The sequence below is a fragment of the Lutjanus erythropterus genome, chromosome 8 (assembly GCF_056507025.1).
Source record: "Lutjanus erythropterus isolate fLutEry1 chromosome 8, fLutEry1.hap2, whole genome shotgun sequence".
Classification (NCBI taxonomy): Eukaryota; Metazoa; Chordata; class Actinopteri; order Lutjaniformes; family Lutjanidae; genus Lutjanus; species Lutjanus erythropterus.
In genome coordinates this window covers 2233074-2249148 of record NC_139324.1, presented here as the reverse complement: position 1 = coordinate 2249148, position 16075 = coordinate 2233074, and the positions used below count along the sequence as shown (strand labels likewise).

At 37.9% G+C, this 16075-nt stretch overlaps 1 protein-coding gene across 2 annotated transcripts in view; it reads left to right on the top strand.

Annotated features, from left to right (window-relative positions):
* Positions 1-16075, top strand: part of gulp1a (GULP PTB domain containing engulfment adaptor 1a) — a 136980-nt gene that overhangs the window by 53185 nt on the left and 67720 nt on the right. For both annotated transcript variants that reach the window (XM_084724233.1, XM_084724235.1), the window contains exon 2: positions 3258-3343. The gene's annotated coding sequence lies outside the window, so the exon portion shown is untranslated. The remainder of the gene's footprint in view (positions 1-3257; positions 3344-16075) is intronic.

The following is a 16075-nucleotide window of genomic DNA, read 5'->3' as shown; positions in this document are numbered from 1 at the left end:
ATTGAGTAGATGTTGACAATCTGAAAGCTCACTACAAGATGCCACTAAATCCTACACTCTGGTCCTTACTAGTACCATGAACCTGCAGGTCAAAGCAAAAAAAAAAAAAATCATTAACTCAAAATCCCTGTGAACTCTGCACTGACAACTTTTGTGTACGTTATCGTTTGTTTTCTCTAATGCCTCGCATTTTAAAAATTCATGATTTGTGTGTGGGGGGTTGATATTCAGCAGAGTATATCGACAAAATCTTGCATAGCCCACAGTCCGTACTCAGCCCTTATTAATGCACACTCTCTACCCTTTACATCTATCTCTGAATGTCATTTCCCACTAATTCCTCAGGCAGCCACTCTCATGATAACTATGTAACACTACAGGGCAACACGTAATAGAAAACTTTGGCCCTCATTTATCAAGTGAGCACAACCACTTTAATCTAGACAGGAGGGTTTCCTTTTTTAAAGTATGAACTTAAACCAAGAGTCATGTGGGTAGAAACCTTGAGGGGCTGAAGGTCTAATAAAGACAAAAGAGACATAAGGTTCTAGGAAATGGGCCTGAATGCTTTTTGATTTCAGATTTGCCAGAGAAGCATTTCATTGATTTTGCAACATTGTGTTTTTGAGTTTTTGATTGATCAGTGTGTTTGTTTGCTTTCTTTAAACCATTAATAAACACTGACAGCTCACAAATCTATCTGACACTGTGCTATAAATTTCATAGCTTATATGAGTGAAAACACTATAGAGCATTGGACAGAAGGCACAGTTTATGATGCGTGATAAAAAAAAGTTTGTGTGTCGTCAAGTTTTTCATTTTCTTCAGCCATCAAGAACACACTGGTTGAATATATTCTTAGTGTATTGTTTTTCACACAAAGGACCTCATTCACCATCATCACTTTTACTTTTGTAAGTATTTTCTTAAATTTGTTCTTGAGGAAGGTCCTAAGAAAAGTCTGTCAGATTCATTGTGTGTTCTTAAACCGAAATTGTTCAAGTTTTTATAATCATGAATTTCATTGTCATTAAAATTGGCAGTATGTTGTCCCTAATTAGCATGGCTAAACCCCCCACCAATCTCCATATAAGGTCATGAGACTACAGGACCGTTTGCACATGCAGAAACCACACACAGAAATGATAAAGAAAAGTTCAGAGACAGGTCAAGAAATCCCAAATGAAAATCTAAAGGGTGGAGCACCAACCTCCAAATGTAAGAAAAAACTGCAGTAGATCTGAAGTGGAGTCTCTGCTGCTGGAAACAAACAGCAAACAAGCTGTCATATTTAGTATCATGAGTGGTGGTTATGAAATAACAACAACAAAAAAAAAAAAAAAATGTCTCTCACTTCCTCTCCTCGTGGGGTGGTCAGCAGATCTCACTGCGTATTTGAAACATGCCGACTGTATTGGTTGATGGTCTCAGGGTTTGCTGCTCTTTAATCCAAACCTCATGCTTCCTTTTTCCAGTGACAATGAGTGTTTTATTGTCATAGGTGATACATGTTTAAGCAAGAAAACAGGAAAAAGTAACAGTCTAAATGAGTAAATGTAGCATTTGTAGCGGAGTTTGAATTAGTTACCAGCCACTGTATCTAAATGGGGAGCTGTATTATGGTCAAAGGGCATAATATAATATAAGATAAGGTGACTAATAAAATGATCAGAAATGATGATGATGACGTATATTATTATATTTTAAGTCCTCAAATACTATACAACTATAAAATTGAAGAAAATTCAATAATTACTTACTTATAACTTACTAGGGATTAATATTTTTCCTGAAAATTAGACTTTTTCTATCCCAGGAAATAAAGCCAGTTTTCCTGGGAATTCGGGGAAGTAAACTTTTTTTTGTTTGTTTTTTGTTTTTGTTTTTTTGTTTATTTTTTAAAGGCATAACTTAAGCTAAGCCCTCGTCATTTCAAGCAACACAAAAAGCAACAACAAGAATTTCGCCTATATATGTTCCTAACCTGACCTTTTTTGTGTATTATTTTGATCATTATTGAGGCAAAAGTTTATGTTCACCAACGTTAGAGTTTATAAAAGTTTTGCATCCAGCTTGAACTTCATTAAATCTGCTGCTCAACTGCAACTGCCAGAATTTTGAAATGCCAAGTTTATTGTCTGTGATTTATCTTCTGAGAATAACAACCTCATGAAATTGATATTTTAGAGATCTTCATTATATAAACAAAAACAAAATTCATTAAAGCAAGTTTTTTGGTGTTTTCTAATCCATGCGAGTGTGACCTACCTGCAACAGATGAATTCAGTGAGCCAACCATATTAACTATGGTACTGGTGCAAGCACAAGAGGTCGGCCTGCAATAGAATGAATCTGATGGGCCAAAAGTGGTTACCGTACTTCTTACAATAGAGGGGCAATCCCACAAGGTCAGACTCGGAACATGCATGTGCTTTTTAATCATAGCACTTTGTGTTAATTAATAGGCTGTCTTGTGTTTTACCAGCGCACTGCACACACACACACACACACACTGATATCTGCTGCATGTTTTATGACTGTAAACTGTCGGCCTGCATTTTTCTGAATATATTTTAATATGTTCTGTGTTTAAAAAAGATAAATAAATAAAACATTTTTTTCCCCATTTCCTGTCATTGTATTTCCCAGGAAACAGGAAGTGGTCTTGATTAGATTTCCCAGGAATCCCTGCAATTAAACCCTAGTTCTTACCCAAGAATAGATCCCAAATTAGAGGACTTTGAGGAACGTCAGAAATGTCTTGAAAAAGTAGCGTAAGCAGGTTTTGAGAAGAAATTCGTTCTGATGAATAGATGAGGCTCAATGTTCATCTGCGCATGGTACACTTTTGTACTCTTGAAGTCTGTTGACGGGATTGACAGGGGATGTGTATCACCTAGTAAGCTTAGACCTCCCCCTTCTTCCACTTATCAGTCTGAGGTCGACATAGCTGAGTAGAGAAATCTCTGTATATCGCTCTGATGGTGTAAACACAGAAAAACCAAAAACCTGCTTTTCATTTTGCAGCCTATTTGTCACAGCCTTAAAGATGACTGAAAGACTTTAAATCAAACAAATGAATTTTCTCACACTAAATGAAATTAATAAATAGCTTTTAGACAGATAAATAACTGTGCAGATTGTATTGAATTGCTTTGTGTAATCACTACAGAGCGTAGACGTGCATTAGTGCTCATTCAGCTCTAAAAGCTTCATTGTTAAGTGTCTTTTCTTTTCTCGTCTTTTCCTGCCCACAGAAGATGCAGCACTAATGAGCAGCCAGCTGCCTTTAGATGAGTGAGGCACAACAAAGAAACCTGAACATCAACAGTCCACAGTGACAGTAAGGCTCCATATCTTCTTTTTTACACACTCCAGAGATGTCTGTGAAGTCATCATTATATATCATTATCATCATTATATAGTTAGACCTCCTACTTCAGATCCCCCGCAAGCCAAGAATCTCCTAATGCATATCAACCTGCTTATTGTTGCGAGGAGTGTTTAAGGGAGCAGCTAGTGGAAACATCTCTACCACAATATTCAGCTGTTTATTAATGTCAGGGTTTCTTTGCTTTGTCATATACCACTGACAGGAGGGAGGTGACATTTTGATGCCATCCTGTTTATTTATTATACAGCACTGGTAAATATCACAGCACATAAAAGACACTTTAATTCTGTTTTCAATATGCCTTCAGTCAGTGATTCCCAAGCCATGAAGCACCATCTTTGTGAGTTTGTTTACATCACAGCACCCCTCCATTTTCATCTCTACACATCATATGTCAGATAGGATACATGTGAACTAATATCAATATTAAAGGGACAGCTCACCCCAAAATATAAAGTACATATTTTTCCCCTGGTCTGTCTTGCTATTCATCTGTTGAAATTTTATTGGTGTGAGTTGCAGAGTTTTGGCGTTATCAGCTGTAGGAATGTTTGCCTTCTCTCCAATATAAGGGGACAAATTGACTCTGGTTGTTGCGCTTAAAGCACCAAAGAAATGCAGTTGTCAAATTCAAAACTGATGTCATTTCAAAAAATCATGACCCAGTTACTCAAGGTAGTCCAGACACCTTGTTCCAGGTAGTTTCATGTAGGAACTACTTTATTTCTAGTAAAAAGAAAGTTTTCGTGGTAGATTCTTCTGCAGAAAGAAAGTAATTTTCACATGAAGCTACTCACATTATCCTGAGTAACTGGGTTATAGTCTCTGATTTTGAATTTTTCAAATATATATATATATATATTGGTGCTTTGAGCACCACAGGCTGAGTGCCATTTAGTTCCATTATACTGGAGAGAATGTAGAATTCTCTATGGCTGATATCGCCAAAACTTAACAACCAAATAAATCCAGATGGATAAATAGCATTACAAGCCAGAGTGGAAATGTGTATTTTTGATTTTGATGTGAACTGTCCCTTTAAGTGAAATAACAGGCATATTCTGAATCAAAAAATGAATTGGTTGTTTTATGTTTCTGTGCTGATTTGCAGATAATTATTCAACTTAAAATAAACACTGAATAAAGATTATCTATGCTAATTGATAAAATACTGTTGTTCAGCTCAAATGTGAAATTAGCTCACATTTCCAGCTTTCAAGGACAAAAAACATTCATACATGCCAGCATCATGCATCTACTCTTCACTCATTTCACTGATTAAAATATTCAATATCTTTGCAGGCTAAAGGGGTCTCAACATGTCTCTTGAGCTTTAACAGCATCATTGTTTCATTGGATAGCTTTTCCCTGCCAATGAGCCATTCCAGTGTTGGACAACTTGACAGCTGCCCCTGTCCACACAGATCCATGAGTAGCTCTCACTGCCAGCTAACGTTTGGGTACATCAGACTGTGTTGAGGGCTGAGATGTACCTGTTTCTTTGAATTCTGTTTACAAAGACAGATATTTCCGTCACTTGTTCACTTGTCACTATTTCTGGCTGCTGTGCACCTGGAAAACTCATATGCCAGAAATGTCTTGAGTTACCATGACAACTGGCAACAATGAGCTGTTGTCACCAGTTTCAGTTGCAGCATAACTGCCATCTTAACAATTTTTAATATGATGTTTTGTGATTATTGCAAATTTCTTTGATATTGATAGGTGTGAAAATGTAATAAAAAAAAAAAAAGGTGGACGGAGCTTTAGGATCTGAAAAGTGAAGCCAATGCTGAAGTGCCTTTAACCTGCGTTCTTTCTAATGGACAGCAGGGGGCGACTCCACTGGTTGCCTGAAGAAGTGAGATTGTATGTACCCTTATGATAAAATTACCCTACTTCTCATTTGATTTATGACCTCAGTAAACAGTTTCGTAATGAGTTTATGGTCTCAATCGCTAGTTTCAAGTCGTCGTCTATACAGCATGATGTCCATTTTGTATATCATGCTCCCATTTAAAGTAAAACAGACAATAACACAGGGTATGTTTTAGGACGGGGCTACAGTGTGACTGACAAACGATTCTCTGAGAGTCCCCAGTGAAACACACAGGGCTCATGATACTCAAATCAAACTGTCAAACTAGACAGGGCTGGTCAAATATGAATCGAGATTCTGTAATTGTCTATTTCTCACTTAACTGTTTTTAGAAACATTTTAATGTACTGTATAGCTGTTGGTGTTTCCAGTATACAATGGAGCCTCCCAAAACTCAGATCAAACTGTAAAAGTGCTGAAAATGTTTTCATGTTTTAGTGGTGCCGTTTTGTGTTTTGTTTAGCTGTAATGTGAGAAAGATCAAAATCTTACCAACAGCCATTATTTCCTGCTGAACAGATGTTGTTCCAGTACCCATCCTGCCATACTGTTTAGTGTGCCAGAAAAATATTTAGCGTGTCTCGATACGTAGTATGTCAAAGACCAGGATATCCTACTGCATCTGGTCAAATTTTGCAGTATGCAATCCAGCATGCTTTTTTGGCTGTTCTCACCAACAAGCCTTTGTGATGGGTGTATGAGCAAAGTTCAAGGTGCACTGTTATGAGGAGGTAGTAGTAGTGTCGCCTAATTGCACACATACTGCATGCAACAGTACATATTTTGTACGGGCAGCCACAGTACATACTAAAAGTAAAAAGAACAAGGATGCAGTGTGGTGTCTGGCTGCAATACACCAAGATGGCAACTCCTGTAATGGCACCCTTGCTCTGTCCTTTATGTTGAGCAGCCTGTTGAACCAGCTGTGTGTAATTTCTTAGTCTACTTATAATGTAAATCATTAGTAAGTTGTAATTAAATAAACATAAAAATGGTTGAGATAAATTATAGCTTAAGTCTAAGTAACAACTAAATAGTTAAGCATGCTCCTAGGATAATTGTAAATCATAAAATACTACTTTTTTTTCATTAATAGACCTTTACTGATATTATATTTCAATATCGATCAAGTTTTTTATGATGTGCTGCGATGCCAAGTGGCCTGTGGCAGCCAGAAAGCTAATGTGCATGGTAATCATGACAGTGGAACTCTATAATTGATCGGCCACTTAGTTCTGAGTTAAGACGGCTGCTGTGAATATTTATTTTTTTTTTATTATTATTATTTTTTTTAAAACACAGCAGCTACAGTGATATGAAATATCAAAGTAGATTAAAATATCAAATCAAAAAATTAGCAAGGTGCAAAATGACATGACTGAGTTTGCAAATTTTGGCTGCAGCCCCCCACTTTAAATCATGGACGTAGGTTATGCTCCAGAAGTTACCAGGGTGCAAGCAATATTAGTCAAGATTTAGTTAGACACTAACAACAAGCCTTGAGTGGCGACTTAACACCCTAACTTGTGCATCACAGTGCAGGTGTCATGGTTTCAGGTGCTCTATATCACAGGTTCTTAATTTTTTTTTTCAGCCAAGGATACCTTATAAGAAAGAAAATGTATATTTGACCCCCTGGTGTTGTTACAATGGTTCAGGAATAGTCAGGGTTGGACCCAAATGCAGACCATGCAGACAGAGGGTAGCAGTTCAAAAAGATATTTAATAAACAAAGAGAACAACAGAAGCTTACATGGATAATGCAGGTGAGTCCTAAATCCAGGGGAGGACCAAAAATCCATCCAAGGGAGAACCAAAAACACGAGGAAACAGAATACCAGGAAGAAACACTGAGAAAAGATGCGTTTGAACCAACAACTAAGGAGGACAAGACACAGGATTAAATACACTGGGGAGGGGGAAGATAACAAGGCACAGGTGAGGGCAGTCAGTGACAGGTGAAAATAGTTAGTGATCAAAAAGTGCAGGGAAACAGACAAAGACAGGAAGTAAAAACAAAACACACAAGGGAGAACCAAGACTACAAAATAAAACAGGAAGTGACCAACAAAATTACCAAACCATAACAGGTGTCTGTGCCTTGGGATAATTTAAGACTTTTATTTACATGTGTAGTTAGTTATGTGAAAGAACAACACAGGAGAAATGTATAAGAGATTAAACATTTATTAAAATCACAGAATACCTATAAAAAACATTTATTAAGAGTTATAGATTGTGATATTAGAAAGAAATCTGTGAACTATTTCAGATTTATAAAGATATTTTTTGAACTTGAAACCTTTTTTAGAATAAATATAATTTTAGCATTGTAATAATTTAAACGAATGAATTCACAGACCCCTTGGAAGAGTGCCATGGATCCCTGGGGGTCCCCGGACCCTTGTTTGAGAAACACTGCTCTCTGTTTTATCATATAGGCATAAATAAGTTAAAGAGATACTGATTTTAATACTTCAGGAAGACAGTTTGTTAAAATGTGTCTGTTGCATATCATCGAACCACTCTAAATTTGGTGATTTTGATTTTTTTGATATAACTGAAGGAAGGAGTGCTCTTGTATGAGCAGAGACAATTCTCCCATTTCACAAACAAACCATTTACAAGGCTGCCTGATCATATGAAAAAAGCACTGCCTCAAAGCTGAAAACATGGCTTTCTTAGCTCTTGGAAGATGGGTGATGAAAAGGAAAACATCACATGTCACGGTCCAAACTTCTTCACTCTTTGTGTCCTAGTTTATAAAGACATGTTTTTTGTTTTTTTTTTCAGGCAGAAAGTCCAAATGACATAATGCGCGCGCATGCATGTGTGTGTGTCTGTCTGTCGTCTTCAATTTGAGGCATTATTTCAGAGGCGCAGTCGGGACAGAGAGTGATAAAGAGGCGGAGAAAAGGAGAGCTGCATGCTCTAAAGTTGAAGCTTTGATCACATTTTCTACGACACCACCATTCTCAATGCAAGAAAACATCAAAGTTCTTTTTTTTCTTCTTCTTCTTTTGGCTGGACTTCAGATAGAGTTTTGTGCTTCTGTAGCAGCACCTTGCTTACCATTTGAAGGAGAGCAGTTTGTATGGCAGCAGGGGGTCTTTTATCATGCAAGTCCCATCTGAGCTTCTGTGGACCTTTTGGGCTTTTGAGCGCCTTGTCTGCTTCTCAAGCACTTCATGTATAATTGAGTGTCAGTAAGAGTAAACATGACCTGAAAAGTCTTTTTATAGTAGTTTGAAAATAGAGCTCGCCAGTGTAGTCAGAACTGTACATGTAAAACAGTCGCTGACAGTAAAATATGGCCTCGTGTAAATGGCTTTGGCCGGATTTTATGTTGAAGCTAGGGGATGTCTTATCATGCAGAAACAGGAGTGTAGATTGGAAGTAAATTATTAAGGTAGATTTGGGTCATAAATGGACCATTGAAATCTTCCTTTAAGATTTATGAGAGTGTTACTTCAGTTAAAGCTGCATTTTTATTCCCCATGAAACATGTCCACAATCCTGAAGCAATTACAAATGTAATAAGCACCTGCTATCATGCACTTTATTACACAGTTTTGATTTCTGTCTTACTGATGCTAAAGGTTTTCATTCCTTTTCTTTTTAGAAACTACCCTGTCTACAACTTGAATCCTTAGTGTGTTATGCCTCCGTTGTGGCTGGAGACATTATGTTTTTGGGTTGTCTGTCTGGCTGTTCTTGTGAATGAGATATTTCAGGAATGTCATGAGGGAATTTCTTAAAACTTTCCAAAATGTCCTTTTGGACTCAAGAATTAACTGATTAATATGGTAATTCTGACAAGATTTCACACACACACACACACACACACACACACACACACACACACACACACACACACACACACACACACACACTATCTGCACATCTAATAGGATAAAATGATGAAGTGATGACATTTTTGATGCAAAAGGTCAATGATCAACTGTGATATAATATTCTGCAAAAACACTAATATTATTATTATTATTCAACACCATAACTCGGGAACAGAAGCAGCAATTGTGAACAGATTACACACTTGGTTAGATACTGAATTGACGACACTAATAGAGTGGTGTAAAACTATGCATGTATAGATCATCTGTGCTGCCAGGTTGTAGATGAAGTATCTACATTTTAGAATTTGTAACGTCCATATATAAAGCATTGTAGTCCACCCAACACATCCTCATCCCAGCTCTTCACATAACAATGATTTGTCATCACCCACTGCCATCTGATACTGAAGCTAAAGGTATGGGCTTTCGGGGCTGCATCCGACATGGGCAGAAAACCTTTTTAATATGCAGTTAATGCTGTGAAACAGCCTTTTAACATGTGAGTAATACTGCAAAAGGTCACAGTTTGGTTAGACTTAGACTAAGGTTGCAAATTGTAAATATTTTCCTCAAAAGATCATTGGTAACATTAACAATCATTTTAATTGTATTTTTAAGAAACAACATGAAGAAATTCCTTATAGGGATGCACCAATCAACCGGCCAAAGACTGGAATCGGTCAGTTTTCAGCGTGACGGGCCCTGATCGGTGACCAGTTAGCATTACATATCCGATTCTTTGCTGGCCATATTCACACACATGCTCTGCACGATGGTCACATCATGGGTGCAGCACACTCTGACCTAACGTAACACCCACAAAAGCTCTGATCACAGCAACACACACTCTCTCAGTGTTAGTGACAGATTCCAAGAACAGGATAAAGAGGAGACGCAACAGCTGAGCAGCCGCAAACTTTCTAGCCCTTCATGCTAATGTTAGCCAGCAGCAGACTGCTGTTCACAGAGGGACAGTTCAAATCTCACCTCCTGTTCTGGCTGAAGATTAAACAACCTGTGTTGATGCGTCTCCTCAAACATTTTCTCATCCAGACTCGTTTAACTTTAAATTCTGTTTTACTCACTGCAAAGCCATTACGGCAAACTGCTGCATTTGTTTACATCTGCTTCCACATGAAATCACAGGAAATTGTGTCCCGTGAAATCCCGCAAGGTTCCATAATATCTCACAAGACTGTGCTCCCTCTAGTACATAATCTTAATATAATAATATAATAAGGCCTGGCTGCAACCTAGAGGAATTTTGGAGAAAGAAAGAAAGAATCAGAAGAATCACATGACAAAAGTCGTGTGTCACTGAAGCAACCCATTAAAGGAAAGTCATGTGATGCACCTAACATTACATACCTTACAAATTTAAATAAGGTTTTGGTTTCACACAGGACATTAACCCCAGTCGCCTGGGTGAAAGTCCTGATTTTGTTTGAGCCATCCATCCATGCCACATCCTCCATGTGTGGACTTTCTCCCTCTTTTTAGTACATGTGCAGCCTGGGGCGTCTTATACAGCTGCAGAGGGGTTTACACTGAAGTCGCTTGAAAAGCCTGGTGCATCTCTGTCAGATCCAAACAGGTAACATCTGTGTCTGTTTGAGTCGTGGAGGGACGATGACAAATTGTTGGTATGTGAAGAGTTGGGATGGCTCGCCAGATGCCACAAGTAGGCGGGGTGGAGAGAAAAACAAATACTGGGAAAACTGCTGATGTTGCCATTCATTTCTTGAAATTGAAAGCTTATTTCAATCGATTTTTGATTTAATATTGAAATTGTGACACCCCCACTGCACATATTAAGCGAGTCTGGGCAGACATGGATGGACATGGAATTGACTGTTTGGCACAAAGCACTAATTCTAGTTTAATGAGTTTCACAGTCATAAATGGTTTATTCTTGAGGGATTCAAGGAGAAATCACTTATAAATAACAGTGGTTTTGAGAGGGTACTGGGCATATTTGTTGCTGGCTGCAATCCAGCATCCATTCATAATGGCTTTAGATGATGGCCCTTGACAAATCTGAGCAGTCTTTATCCAAACACTTTGGAGAAGCTGCCGTGCCCCTCCAGATATGCTGTGCTTGGTCAGCTGTTTCCTCCCTCTCCAGGAATTCATATGGTTCCGTCCAGAACCAGACTTCTCCATCACAACTTCATCTGGACTACTGTGACACTAATGATGAGTCTCGTACCCAAATCAGTGATGCATTATTTTATGAAAAGAGACTCTCTCGTGTTGACCGCTGACTTGTAAGTTATGCATGTGTTCTTAAAAGAAGAAGGAAAGAATCTTACCTATTTGCCTGGTCGAGGTTTTTCAATTTTATGCTTCACAAACACAGTGAGGTTAAACAAAAAAAAAAAAACAGTAGTGTCTTGGTAGACACATTTTTAGGAAATAGTTTCAGCCTCATGTAATTGCCAAATAATGTTTAGCCTTGCAGTTAAGATTCCACTTATTAGGGTTGGGATGCTTTGAATGTGGAAACCACACCACTGAAAAGGTCTTTATTGCAGTAACTGTAATGGGATTTCTCTTTATGAAGCCTTCTTCCAGTTCTCCTCTTCTTTTTCTCAATAGTATTCTTTATTTTTTTTCCTCTTGATTGAGGTACTTATCTTAATTGGGTTTTGGTGGCAGATTCTCCGGAGACTCTGAGGCTGTTTTTTCAAAATTTCAGTATTGTGAGGCCGTCTTAGCCTGTGAATGTGATCGGGAGGAGGATAAATAAGCTTGAGTCATTATGTTTTGGTTTAAGATTCATCAGCGTGTAGTAACTGTCTTTATGAAGTTGTCAAGATTCAACATTGTCCAATGGTATATACCATGGGGCAAAATAGAGGAGTTACCTGTGAGGAAAATGAGATGTGTAACATTGGGTTGTCTTGTTTTTAGGGATCCTTTGTCCAAAAAAAGAGAGAAAAAAAAAACAAAAGAAACAACCTTGCTTGCTTACATGCACATATGTTGTTGTTGTGTACACACATATATATATATTTTATATCAGTGCGTATTGGACAGCATATATGCCAATACCGATGTAGACGGATATAACTATGATAGACCAATGTCGGGCTGAATATCTATGTGTAATATAGAGGAAAGTGGGACCAGTGAACACAGTTTTAGTGCAACCAAACTGGCAGTTAGTGGTTTAGCTCTACAACCCAGACAACTGAAGGACATGTCCACTTCCATGCTGCCATCAGAACACATTTGTTACAAGCTGGTCTGGTTCAGATTAAGATTTTACAAGACGAAGGAAATCGCTTGAGACTTTGGTGTAGTATTCTATGAGAGATAAAAGAAAAGTTATGACCTATATGGATGCTGCTTGCAAATACAGTGGGTGGAAATTCAGTTTATACACAGATCTGTGGCAGTATCACACTTTTGCCTCAAATGTTTGTGACTGCAGCTCCCTGGTACTTGCTGGTAAATGATAAATCTCTTCAGGATATGTGATGCAAGTCTGAACATTTCAAAGATCGCAGCACTTTAGTGCATCCTTCAGATGCTTCTCCAGATGGAGGGGCATCAGCAGGGGTAGAAATGTCTTTTGAGTGGCACACATGAAATATGTTTCAGCCTGTTCTCACTGACATGTTTACCCCGATGGGATCTTTGTGTAGTCTTGTTTTCAAGTGCTTAGTCATTTTTATGGTAGTTATTATTACAAGCATGCATCGCACCACAGGCTCTGCCTAATCAATTCTCTTTCACAGTCCGTAGTTAAAAATCATATGCAGCCAAACCTTGAACAGCATATGAATTGTGGTGCACCTTACTTCTATTAGCAGAGGAAAATTCTCCCACAGCAAGCGTTTATTCAGCAGTTTTTAAACCTTACAGAGGGATTCTTTCATTTAATGCTTAAAATTACTTTAATCTGTTTTTAATATCGCATTCTGATTTCCATACTTGTAAGATATATCAGAACAGTCCCGAGGAACTGTGCTGAAAGTTGTGCTAAAAATAGTCCCAGTTATTAGAACTGACACCTTGTAGTCGGTTGGTCGATTGGTTGGTTGTTATGCTCTTATGTACTGGCTCCACACATGCACACACACACACACACACACACACACACACACACATATCGTGATATATAGCTCTACTGTATCTGTGTGTTTTTATAGTTACTTGTAGTTCAAGAATGATAGCAACTATTTCATCATGGTTGGCAGAATGCTCTCACTTCACCCCTCCGAAACGTCTGATTTTGTGCATGACTGATTTTAGAGTGTTTCACAAGTGGATCATTCAGTCAGAGAAAGCAGAGATTCAGAAAAGAGATGTGTGGAAATTAATCTTTTAACCATGAAGTTTTGTGTAACAAAAATAATAATAATAATAATAATAATGATAATAATAATAATAATAATAATAATAATAATAATAATAATAATAATAATAATTCAAACACATTTACTTCACTTTTGGTTGTCTGTTTTTTAATTCTCTCTCCCACATACCACACACACACACACACACACACACACACACAACCAGTCAAGCAGTGGTGCAGTGTAGTCTGTAGATCCATTTTAAGTCAGAACTCAAAGTTCTGAGTTAACGTCTGATGTTAGAACACTAACCATCTAACAAAAAGTACAGGGAGCTCTCAGCGGTATTTTTTTATATATATATAGTTATATAAATATTTCTCATAGTTATAGTTGTTTCTTATAGTTACATTAATTTAACTGGAAATTTAAATAGATAAACAAAAGAGCTGACCAAAGTTTTATTTATTAAAAATAAATGAAACTTGTAAAGCAAAGTCCTCAGTTAGTAGTTGGGTTTCATCAGCAGTGGGTTTGTGGTACAGACAGCAAAGCTGCTCTGCAGCTGCAGTGAGACTGATTCTGTTCTTTTCATAAATTGCAGAAACTTCACTGAAGACATGTTCACTCAGAACAGATAAAGGACATTAATTAACTGTATATCGCTGTGACAAAGTACATTATTGTATTTAATGTATGTCACTGCAACACAATGCATTGAGTGAAGGACTGAGTGAAATCCTGTAGGCTGTAGGAATTTTCAGCTGTGTAACTGGGAAACTGTGCATGCTGTCTAGATGCGATTTCAGACAACGCGATCACGTGATCGCCAAAGCCGCGGTTTTTTGCAGTGCTCCTGAGGGCTGTACTACGAAGCAAGCTCAACACAGAGCACAACTCACTTTCTTAATCCAGGCTTTCGTCTTCAAACTCTGTGCGCGCTCACATAAAAGGGGCGTTTGTTGCGTCATTTCACTCTTCTTCCGCATGAAATGAAGCGATCGCGAGCCACTTACTTGAAGCAAAATGATCAAGTTGTTATAATTACGAGCTGTGGAAAGTATACTAAATACATTACGGCAAAAAGCAACATTGTTGCTGCAAATAAAGCAGGAGAAGAAGAATGATGTCAGAAAATTACTGATGGACTAAATGTGGTCTTAATGCTGCGGTTTATTCTAACATGAAAACTGCTTATTAAACAATAAAACTCCATACAGCAGATTTAAACATGATAAAGTCTGTCTGACACTGTCCTATGATGACAGAGACGTGGACATCACTTAAGTTTTTGGCTAAACGAACGTAAAATGAGTGTAACTGATTTAAGATTGTCCGTGATAAATGATGATGAATTTTCTTATCAGTGATCTGAGCTGCAATATCACGGAGACAAAACAGATAACAGTAAAAAGTATTCAAAGTGTCTGTAGTTGTTTCATCATTATTTTAGTGTGTGGATTTTATACGATGTCAATTTAAAGTGTTAATATGATCTGGAGCAAACGGGAATAATGACTCTGCATCACCAAACGGAGGTTACCATCATGACAGCGCGCTGCAGACAGTTTGTGCCGCTGTTTCATTTTTACATTATATGGGTTCGTTCGGTGATATAACGAACATACAGCTCAGCAGCTTTTCATTTTTACATTATATGGGTTCGTTCGGTGATATTACAAACATACAGCTCAGCAGCTTTTCATTTTTAATGTCTTCCCTCAGTTTAAAAGCTATATCGCTCATAAACAACCTTGTTAGGACAATTATAAGTTAAAGAACGGCGCGTTTTACAGACGATTTAATCTGAAACTCTTAACATAACCTGCTGCCGACCAGGTTATGAGTTTAGCATAAATTACCACGGTGATCTAGCAGGTTAAAAGAGAGCCACTTTCGTGACACTGAAAACCCTGGATTTAGACTCAACATAGCTCGCTAACACATTTATCTCGCTTCGTAGTTACACTCCTCTGACGTGCATCATAACCAACAATGCAGCAAACATCATATGGAACTTAATGAATGGACCAGAACTGTGTGTGTGTGTGTGTGTGTGCGTGTGCACACACACACACACAGTCAGTAGTCAGTAGTTTTTCTCTTAATGTTATTTTTCTTTAAGCCCTCACAAATACCTAGTTTGAATAATTAATAATGATTGTAAATGTTACTATACATTGTGAATATTGCACTGAAGCTTGATTTGAAGAAAAAAAATCGTGAATCGAATTGAAATCGCAATATCTGCCAGAAAAATCACAATTAGATCTTTTCCTAAAATCGTTCAGCCCTAATGCTGTCATCATAGAAATAATAATAAACATATGATTTTGACATTTATTGTATCTGTCGGCTTTCCCTCGACACAGCTAAAGCCTGGTCACCAGAGTAGCTCCAGTTTCTGGGGACCCGCCATGTCTGTTCGCCTGTCTGTTACACAGCAGCCTTCACTGTTGATTGGCTGTTACTGTTGTGTAACCAATCAAATTATGCCATGGGTGGGACATTGAGCATGCTAGTCACAATCAGACAGACAGGGCTACATAAAGCCATAGTGGTGCATTTAAAATGAATATGTTTTATCGCTCCTCTTTGTTTACCCACCACTGTGGCAAGTAGGTTGACCACCTGATAGGCT